Genomic DNA, 12,211 nt, shown 5'->3' with positions numbered 1-12,211 from the left:
AATGTAAAACAAGTATTTATGGGAAAACTGTACAATAGTAAGTTCGTATTCCACAGAAAGGATCAAAGTAACCTTTTCGTTCGGAAGCTTATCGTACTTCCAAATACTCAAGTATGGAAGAACTACTTCACTAATCAATGTCCAAAGGAAAATAAAGTTCCGACATAGAAAACGAAATGATATTCATGATTTATATATATCTTATATTTTATTAATACTATCAGACTGCCTATGAAACTGAATCACCTGATACATTAGGCCGCGACGAAACGTAGAAAAGCAACAATTTCCTTAAATTGTATTAAATTGAAAATTAAATTTATTAAATGGTTGCGAAAATTTTATTATTCGATTTTGATAGAAAACTAATGCAATCGTGTGTGCGTTTGAATACGACGCCATTAGTCTTGTTTGATAAAAGATTTCGTAGACGTTTCAGTTGCAAAAATTAAGACACCGCGACGAAAACAATATACAGTGTTAGTCAGGCAAGACTATTTTTTTAATATAGAAAGATGTTGCGATTATCATATAGCAAACATAAGCAAAACGCATTATATCTGTCTAAAATGCGCATTCAGGTATACGTATAAGTATATTTTGATTTCTCAACATTTCATGATACTTCTTACTTTCAATTATGAGAAGTTTAATACCCAACAAAAACAGTAATCGTTCATTACGATAAGTAGACAGTGGTTGAAATGTGACACGTTCAGCAATTTATACTTAAAAAATATTCTAACAGTGATGCCAAGTTGTAGAAATTTATTATTGTTAAAAATATTACGCACGGCATTTTTGCCGCGTGTACTTATTTTCGCAAAGCGACATAGAGCAAGAAGATTGAAATTTGAATTCTATCCATCAATCTTTCTTCATGAGATCGGTCTTAAAGATCGAGGGATTCATGATTATTTTTACATTTTCCAAAACAAAATAAGCGTGGAGAAGGATTATAGGTCGAGTTTCACGCAATGCGGATCTGCGTCCGACCCCGCATTCTGAATTATTTAAGAGGCTAAGAAGGAGATTGTGGATAAATAGGCGGACCAAGTGCAAGAGGTTGATAATGCTTTTATTACACATGTTACATGCCATCCCATGGTACATCCAAAAACGAATTTTGTGGTGAAGTCACTCCAACAAGCATATGTCAAAACAGTCACCAAATTCACACGTTAAGACGCATTGAAATTAAGACCAAAAATCGATCCAAAACTAGCAGGGCTCTGTTAGAAATCCAATTACACGTAACATAGAAATGAAAATCGCTGTTTAAAATCGGTTTAAAACTCGAACGACAATCCCTTTGGGATTGTGACTAACTGTCTCCACCGGCTTTTCTCCACAGATGACCAGTAGCCCGCACATCCGCAGGAAATGACTACACACTGTAAGTATTCTTGTATGGTCAGTGAAAATATTATCTACGAAACGGTGATCCAGAAGTATGTGCACCAAAATGTCGCACAACCTAAATCCTTACCGTTACACACACACACACACACATACTATTTTCAGGTTGTGCGACATCTTGGTGCACACACTTCTGGAGCTCCTACAAAACTCTATGGTGGTCTCATATTGTTTATTTCACTAGGAACTAAATGAGAACGCTTAGACTATATACAAATTTCAAGTGTCGAAATTGGAAACAACGTCTTATAGTCACCGCAGGGCCACTATACACAAACCTTGTAGGCGCCGAAAGCAATTTAATTCGTTTGACATTCCGATACATTTAGTCAATATATATTTAGACTGTATTCGCAATTGCCCTTTCTTTGTGTATATTAGTTTGCTTCACACAATACATAATAACAAGAAAAAATTCATTCAAATTTTTTATTAACTCGAATTAGGAGCTCAAGCAGAAACACATAACCCTTCTAAATTGAGAAATGTGAGTCTACAATAAAACTTTGGGGCTCCCGAAGTATGCGAACCAAGATGGCGGACATCGGAATGTAATATGTGTACTAGGTTAGGGTTAGGCCATAATTTTAGCTATAAATACTACGGGAGGCTCTTGGCTAGTCTTCGAACTGATAGTAGGACTAAAATAAGGAAAATTGGAAAAAATTTATCGCCTAACCCGAACCTGTTGCCCATGTTACGTTCCGATGTCCGCCATCTTGGTTCGCATACTTCGGGAGCACCAAAACTTTTTCTAACGATACGTGTACATAAGTCATTACAGTTAACAAATATACACTATTCAAAAAAAAAACCTATAAAAGCTTATTTCATTCCTCTGGCTGCTCTTAGCTTAAGCTTCTAAGACCTAAGTAATCCTATGGACAAACTCCTGCACGTTTCCGGCGATTGTACGAACGTATGATGAAAGGATTAGCAAGCAATTTCGCATACACAATTTGCAGACTCAGCGTGTGTCAACCGCCCCACGCAGGAATATTATGAACAGGCAATGTATAAATCCCATTACCTCGAGTAAATTGTCGGGCACAGAAAACTTAGTTCATGGGAATAATAAAGGAGATACAATGTGTCCATAAAGTCATTTTACAATTTCAAATTTGTTATGAAAATCAGTTCTCAATGTATCTTAACCAGGTTTGTTGTTTTTTAATCAGAAAAGTATTTTTACTTCATTCAATACATTTGTCCCAGATTAAATACAAAGAAAACATTTACGCGACACCTACAGTGCTGTTACTCGAAACCATAATCCCTCTTCATTCACCATATTTTTGTGTCGCGTCTGATATATTTAATGCGGCGTAATTCGCGACAAAATCATTTTAATCGATTTTTCTCATGCGGTAACGTACAACATTAATAATTTACTGCCAATGTCTAACTGGGATTCTAAGAGGGATAAACTATAATTGAAGATGATTTTAAAGTATTTTTGAACTGATGAAAATGCTAGAATACGTGAGTCAATTGAACATCTAACATTTAAACGGGTTGGGTACTCCCGTAGAATGTGTACCAAGCTACGGTTAGGCCATAATTTTAGTCCGATTTTCCTTATTTTAGTTCTATTACGAGTTCGGGAACTGTTTGTGTTAGCCAAGTGAATATACCCCCTGCCCATAGGTTTCCGTCCTATTACACAACTTGATGTAAAGTAGGCGAACAAAATTGTTTACTTCCATATTGGCACACATATTTCTGGAGCGCACTTTTTGAATAATCTAAACAAAGAAAATTAAATTATCATGCAGCCCTAACAATAATTCCAGTTATATTCGTATGTACGTATGTCATTAAAGATTTATTGTGGTCCCATCGAATGATATTGCCGGTGACCCCTGGGTGACATTGTTAGAACGAGTCACATTTTTAGGTACAACAACTGTGGAACTGCAACGGAAAAAACTGAAATCGAAAAATGAACCCATCTTAATGTTTATAATAGTTCTTTATAGGAATATATTCGTTGTAATGTACATTAAGATATTCGTTTTACCGCAGTTCTCGAGGATATTTTCAATTTGGCATAGACTAACTCATTCGTCACGAGATACTTCTAGGCATTGATTTAGTGAGAATGCGAACCCGTAAACACTAGATTGCCATCTAAACAACTATATTACGTAAGGATAAAAAGATTTGCAAGATTTGATATCACTTTGACCATTATAATAGCTGGTGATTTTGATATACCCAAACTTCTGCATCGCCATAAGGTTGACACAACTGATTTAAAAAAGCAACTCATTTCATGCAGCGTTTTTGGTCATATTCTAGTAATAAAAAATAAAATTATTTCTGTTCTGCGTAAAATGATACAATATAGAAAATATTATGCTATTTTATATATATATATGTACACAAAAAATTTGGTGAACTAATGTTTTAATCGAGAAGACTTGAATATATAGATTATTATGTCTTACATTATATTTTGTGATTCATGTGGCTAATTTTATTTTTTCAATTACACTTTTCTCGCAAAATATGGATACAAATCCCTGAGTATATTCATGCACAAGTAATCCTTATTTCTCTTTATATACCCGTAGACTAATTCTAAATCTACCAAGCATACGTCAAAGTGGATACCCGTACATTAATATTATATCTACATTTGCATTCACCTAAAACACAAATTCAATAAAAACCAAAAGACTGGTTTATAACTCACGAAAGACAATGTTCAGACGCGTCTGTGTTCCGCCCCGGTTCACAGAATTAAAAATCAATAACGAAGATTGAAAACTATTATTCTCTACCGGTACAACAAGGCTATATAATTATGTTTTTCATTCAAAATTACCTCTGACAAACAAAGGCGAGATGACGAAAAGGTCAATACCATTAGACAGAGGATAAGACGGACTTATGTATAAGTATCGAAGCGAATGGACATGTAAAGTCTGACTGATCAAAATGAAAAACTTTAAGAGAAAATGCAATGTCTGGCAAATAATATACGGAACCTAAATCATTTTAATATTGCGTTACTTCGACAAGGATCTTATGATTTCCTTTTCGCTTTTGTAGCAAGAAAAGAAACATCAATTATTTTTCGCTGTCGACTCCAATTCATACCTTAATTTTTTATTTCATTCAAATTAGTCGATAAATAGCAATGGCTTTATATAGAATCTCTCGGAACACTGAAAACAGTCGACGTTTTGTCTTGTCTTGCCGATTTGGGCAAATATTGACTTTTTCTCATGATTGAAGTATGGACCTTCAAAAACAGGCGTTTTGCGGATAATTTATATCACTTGACTTTCATCTTTTTTAAATTTTTATTACACTTATATATTAATATTATATGTTTAATAGCCCAAGTGGTGACCAGTCCATTCTATCTAAATCATCTTCATGCCTTTTTTTCAAATTCTTGCTTTTTGATAAACTGAATTTTTAAATATTTTAATTACAAACTTTGTAAAATCGGTATTTCTGACCTCGATGTGAGACACACATGTGTCAAAATTAACTCTAGCGATTTACGGAGGCGCAGTTCTTACCACTTCATGGCAGCTCCCGCCACGAACGTACCGTGGCGTCTCTTGCCATGGTTTTATGGCGCTATTACCGGTATATTTACAAAGTCATGTACAATAATTTAGTTTATCATGCGGAATTATATCTACTTAAACCTAAATCTAACCCCAAATACATCAAAATTGTATTCATAAGAAAAGTGTTCCAACTTACCCAATATTTATCCCTATCAGGGGCAGCTCTGCTATTACAGCCGACATGTCGTGGTTACGGCAGCAAAATTGGTGGTATTCCACGGCAGCTATTGGTTTGTGGCAGCTAAAATGTCAGTCGCCGTGGGTTTGATCATAGCGGCCATGGTTTTGCGGCAGCTCTAGACGCCTCAAAATACTTGAAACTGCACTTGGATTTGCGAGCGCTAGTGTTGTACCTAACTATCTTGATGTCGCAGGCTAATAATCTGACGCTCAAATCGTACTTAATTCAGAGTAAATTTAATGTTCATATTTCAGGAGTCGCCAGTGACTGCGCTCAAAGTTCAATTTTCTTTACCTTTGAGTGAATGCTTTGAGTAACTCATAAAAATGCTTATGTATATTTAAATTGTCAAAAAGAAGTCTATAATAACAAAAGCCCTACAACGTTTGTACAACAGGTAAACTAATCGGCAACCCCGTCGTACATTTTTCACAAAATATGGTTCAAATAATAAGCAGGAAACTCGCGTAATTTGCATACTGTTAGAAAATGAATGAAATATGAAGCAAAATTGATTTAAGTTGATACAGCAACTCTGTATAAATCCTGAAATACTCAAACACTAAAATTTAAATAAAATTTTATTACAGAATCGTTGTGATGTGGCCTTTATTTATAGGTGAGGCTGCTCGGTAACCATTACTGGTTTATCGCGTCTCCCTCCACGCTAAAATACATTTTTCTTTTATTTCATCTCGCTGTTTATACACTTTGTATTTTCGGTTTGTGAAAAACTACTAATTGACTGACTGATATTCACAAGGCATTTAAAAAACACGAAGTCTCGGATCTGATCCCTTTGCTGCATATGCTGGAAGCCTACCCTTTTGCAGCGTGTCACACCCTTTAGGTTGAGAACCTATTTTCTCCTCGATATTTTAAACTGAACATGACGCTTCGATATTGATTATAATAATTTATAGTAAAACAAATAAAAACTAAAGAATTGTAATCTAATTGCCCAAAAAAACGTTTTTACCCAACAAATTCCTGCTGTTTTAGCCATATTCAGTCTATCAACATCTATTGTAAGCATCTGCCTACAAAAACACTCTCATACTGCGAATTGCATTAGTCATTCGTGCGTACGTGGATTCAAAACATACAGAAATATGCGCACTAGGAAACGGATACAGCAATCCTAATATATTATATATATTCATACATGATACATATATAAACTAATCTTATTAAGCACCGAATTGCTTTGATTTAACCCAGAACAATAAGAACATATTGCACAGGAAATGGTTATTTGTGTTGTGCGTATAATAACAAATATCGCGAAAACCAAAACAGCTCACTGAGTGATCGTTAATTGTAAGTTCAGGAAAACATTTTCCAAAGATTTTAGATTATTTAAAGTGATTTACGTTTTTAAATTGATGGAAAAAAAAAACGTATCAATTCTCCAAGTTTTAAATATGGTTTGATTGATAAGAACGAATATTGATTAAAAATATCGATCGCCTTCAGATTATCAGCTATAATACACATCTGATAAATAAACAAATTCTATTTCTACCCTGTATGTGAGTTGAAGTTCAATTCCTAATTAGATGAAATTTATACAACTGGGACTTAAATATTTATTTGTTTTTTAAATCTTCTTTGAATCGTGAACACAATTATTAAATGTATTAGGATGCAACCGCTCAGAGTTAAATATATATATATTTTACTCCACACTAGCCAAGCCATTTTTTCCGCATTTTTGAGAAAACAAAATGCCAATTGTAGGCTGTATGATTTTTCTAAAAAAAAGTTCAAAGTAATACAATTTTTGAGCTTAACTGCCTACAAAGTTGAAACAAAATGGACCGATACGTATATGCTTATAAATATTTATATATACACTTGTCAATAGAATTTTTAGTTTAGTTTAGAATAGTTTATTCATTTTAAAATTTATGCTCATAAGCTGTCCGTACGACATGTCACTGTCCCCTTAAACAAAGCATACATCAAAATTACAGAACACATCTAAAATCTGAATAAAGCTATCTTACGAGGAAGTCTTCCATATGGTGTTTTGGCTGTAACGAAACTGCATTCGAGATCTCACAGCTATGCGCACCATAGTAAAACACTTCAGAACTACTCTCATGTTTTATACTCATCCACGTTTTTTTATTCAATTCTAAAGCATTCTACTAACATTTTCTGCCATTATATTCCACAGGATTGGTAATAATTTTTTACCTTCTATTAGTATTTGAGTATACGTACAACTTTTCTGTAAATTGTACCAAGAGAGGATAGATTTCATCACCTCCGATATAGTTTTAGTACTTCATGGCAATTTTGTGGTAACCCGTAACTTCCTGCGGAGATGAGTCTCCTTTTCATCTGAGTAAGTGGATTAATTTTCTTTAATTAAAAAGTCTGATTGTCAAATTGAAGATTTATGTAAACATGTCGGCTACCATACATTTGTAATATTTTTTTTCTGCAGACATTTCTACTGTCTCAAACACACATCTTCTAGACTCAAAAATCGCAAATTTCATACAAATATCTCCCGTTATGTATTCAACACAAACATTGTAGGTCTATCTACCGGAATTAGAATAAGGACTCCTAAAAACACAATCTATCATTAGCGTATGTCTTCGGCTACGTTTGACTCAGTTTAGGCGACCTTGAATGCCTTCCAACGTATGCAATACTGGCAACCCTCATTAATTATTGAACTATGTTCGAGCATAAAATTGATCTCCCCGATATTATACTTTCAACCGATATTCGTCATTATCTCTCGCTATAATTCGTGTATAATTATTATAATTAGTTAAAATCAATATGAAACTGCGATGAAACATAAAAGTTGGCACTACAATATTTGATTCAAAAATTTAGAAAATAAACGGGTAATCTACTTTTAAACATTTTTTCTGTTGCAAAAATGGTCGTACAACCTTCTAATAAAGCATTTTATATTTATAATCCATGCATGAACTGACTGGTAATTAATAATAGGACGGTCAAATTGAAAGATTTCGATATTAAAATTTGCGATTTGATTCGATTTGCTTGTCGTTGACTACCTATAAAGAGTTCAGATTGAACGTGTAAAAACGCCGCATCAAAAACTCACATTATACGCCTTCTTTGCAAGTGAAGTGTTGTAAGCATGCTTGTATATTTTCTTTCTAAACCACAAGGGTTAACTAACAAGAATGAAAAAAATTTGTATCAACATATATGAATTTCTTAAAATACTTGGTAAAATTAACTTGTCATTATAAACCATCATAGAGAGTTGTGTGTGTGAGAATAGAAAAGTTTCAACTTTTCGCTTAGTATTCCATTGTCCACGAATCTGACTTTTGAATCTTACTCTTTCCATTTACCTGAACCGCAAAGCATCCTAACCCACGATGCATTGATTTTTAATCTGTTCGGTAGAACGGAAACACCATGAAACATCCAAACGTTTCAGGCAACCCATGTGAATACGCATAAAGCTGAAGGATTGAATAAACTATAAACATATATCAAAGCAAACCTAATACTCGAAAAAACAAAATGATTCTTAAAGTCTAGCAAGTTTAATAACAGTTTCAAACCTATTCGATTATATTTAAACGATATACTTATTTTTTTTTTATTTTTTTTTTATTTAAAAAGTGAAATAAAAAGCACTTCGCAAAATAGCATTTCGTGCTGAACAATGAAAAATCTGTCACTAAAATGTTGTGAAAAAAAAAACTTATATTAATCTAGAAGGTGTTTCAGAGCAGGGGCCAAAAATGTTGCCCACCTAGACTGGCGGGCCATGTAAGTGTGACGTACAAAGTTACATTTTATGAACAATACATGCAGTGTTACAAAAACAAAAGTGGAAAACAATAAGCCTCGTGCCCAAACTAAATTTAATTGCAATCTCAACAAATTCCTTGAGCTATTGTTTAACTAAAGCATCCAAATTTGGATTTAGCCAGATTGAACTCAAAGGGCTGGATTTGGTCCGCGTGCTGTAGTTTGCACATGTCAGATCTAGACGCTGGAATTTGAATGGAAACTTTTGGAATCCCTGGACCGTTTTACAGAGCGATAGAGTCCATCGGAACTCTGTGATTAAATATTACTGCTAAAACGTATGATCGAATCCATTTACGTACAAGCTATACATCCGCTGTTGCTCGTGTATAACACTTTCGTCCAAAAGCACTGTTTTTTATTTGCTCTGTTTAATTGTATGTAGGCTCGAGGTGTATAAAGATGTGTCAGGAACAAATCATAAATACAAAATCGATAGTCTATGTCTATGTTAAAGACAGGAACGCTATTCCTGGAAAATTAAAGCTTTGTTCGTGACTGCCATAACGCAGCATGAACCATAAGCTATACACATGTATGTCAATAAACAATATATATACACAATTTACTTGTTTTATGACGAGTCAGGTTTTTATTAAATTTAAATATCAAAACCATTCTCATAGTTCACTACTTAATTCAATTTTTGACATTATATTAAATTTGCTGAACAACCAACACATTCCAGTCAGAAACCAACATTTTGCGATCATTCCGTAATCGAAAAGATTCATTCATTATCTACAATTACTAATTAAATACTCCTAATTTTATCTCTCCGTCCATCAATCCCTAAAAACGCCTCACTACACCCCTTTTTGGTAAACACAACACTCATGTATCGCATCGACGTAATCCACTACGCAAGCCTCTCAGCTAAAAACATATTGATGAATGCGAGCATGTATGCTGCTCGTGGTATGGCCTACATCGGAAGGAAATAAATTGCATGAGCATTCATAATATACAGTGTCTCGATAGCTGCTTTAAGCGCGTCCTATCATAACAATGTTACCAAGCAATGTAGGAAAACGTGCTGTTTACAGGTGCTTCAAATAGCTTTATAGGGGTATACGCATTCACGAATACAACAACGGAGCAATGCTTTTACAGTCCATGCTTTGCTTCTACACACATTACAGATGTTATAGATATTATTAAAAATAATATTTATATTTTGTAAGCATACAGCAGCTTTTGATTTTCACTGAAGCTTTATATTTGTATAAATAGGACTTGGTGATATTTATTGGTTTGTCTCATCCGTTTGCTGTCGTTGTACCCAATATACAGAAATTTTATTTTGGGCGCTCCCGTAGTATGTGTATCAAGATGGCGCACAACCTGATAGCCTTGATCTGGTACACATACTATGTTCAGGTTGTGCGTCATCCTGTTACACATACTACGGGAGCACCTTATTTTGTATGCCAAGAACTTCAGTTATGTGGAATCCACCACCTCATGGTCGTTTTCTTGAGCGTATTGGCCTAAACTGTCCCTCGCTAATCGACAATATATTTACTAATTGCTTTCACGACTGAGAAGCGCTTTCTCCCAAAACTACTTATTCATATAATTCAATTTGACTCGATTTACGCAGTTCATATTATAGTACGGCAACAAAATAACTTGCATCTGCTGTCTGTATTTTGACATTGACTCAATTTGAACTCGGCTCAAGTAGACAGGTAGATGACTTGAAATTGATGTTTTAAACCGTTAAGACTCGACTTAAAAATAGTATTGACTTGATTTTAGATAAATTATCTTTATATGAGGCCATTAAAAAAGAGTCAGGGATTGCGAGAAACTTTATTATTTTGTTATAAAATTTTGCAAAGCAACATGATACATATACATACTATTAACAGAATATTATTGAAAGACTTTCAGATAAACAATCAGAGGGATACAAACCGATATGCAACTACGAGAAACTTCCTACTCCCGATCAACTTTTAGAAGGAGAAGAGGGAGGGCGGAAAGCGGGAAGTAACGGAAATATTCATAATGAATTGACGGATTTTTCGTTTAGTCCAGTGATTCTCAAACTTTTTAAGCTGCACCCATTTTTTCATAAGTCGTCAAGTCTCGCGACCCACCACAAAGCTAACTAGCTAACAAGAAGGTACAAATATCAGGTAGGCAATAGTATGTTTTACTAAAACAGGTTGAAAATAAGTTGATGGAACGTAAATAATGGAATATATATGAAATTTCGAAATGTAAATATCCAAAATAAGGCGGGCAAGATCAATTCTAACAAATACTTTCATTTTGATTAGTTTCACGCCCCCTCAAAAAAATGGCCTGCGCCTATCTCGCGGAGCGCGCCCCACTGTTTGAGAATCACGGGTTTAGTGAATACTAACACATAAACCTTTCAAAACCCCTGTCGATTCTTTGCGTAAATGACATTTTATATTTCATGTGAGATGCGTTTGCGTTGTTGTCTCCGCTTGAATGTTTTATAATTTATTATATTACAGTCTAGAATCCCTGACTTGGGCTGTATACCCCTTATCAGTTGTATACCCATTTTATGGTCAGATATACACTTGGGCATATTGTATACTCGGTTGAAGAGCACTGGTCCCGATTTATATGAGAATTAATGTCTCAATTCTGAAGCTCTCTTGCTAATGACGAATACCCACAGCTAATTAATCGAGCTATCAAACAGTTGTCCGGATTTTCAACCAGTTAGTTGTACAAAACATTTTTTTTAAAAGATAGCAAAGAAATCGATTGTGAGCCGCTGCAAAGCTACGAGCAGAAAAAATGTTGATGCCTTTTTTGCAATCATTTTTTGGTCACAAAACACCAGCTAAATTCTCACTGGAGTTAATTGTTTTTGTACATGAGTTGGTATATTTGGTTTTATGTGAGATGTTTTCTGTGTGTATTTTTTTATGGAAAATGGTTGCCCAGCACTGCATTTTATTACGGAAATATATGTAATTATTTTCTGTTCCAATAATTTCAATTTTTTGCTGGTCCGCTAGTACATTTTATTTAATTTTACCGATCTGCCAGGGTAGAAAGATTGTTAACCACTGATCTAGTAAAGTTAACTAATTGGAATACATTTGAAATTAATAATGGGGAATTATTATATAATATTTAAAATTTTATCACGTTCAAGCAAGGAATTTGGAGAAATCATCGTGAACTGACCTAGTGAATTGGACTTAGT

This window comes from Styela clava, chromosome 11 (assembly GCF_964204865.1).
Source record: "Styela clava chromosome 11, kaStyClav1.hap1.2, whole genome shotgun sequence".
In the NCBI taxonomy this organism is placed as follows: Eukaryota; Metazoa; Chordata; class Ascidiacea; order Stolidobranchia; family Styelidae; genus Styela; species Styela clava.
This window is presented reverse-complemented; position numbering follows the sequence as displayed.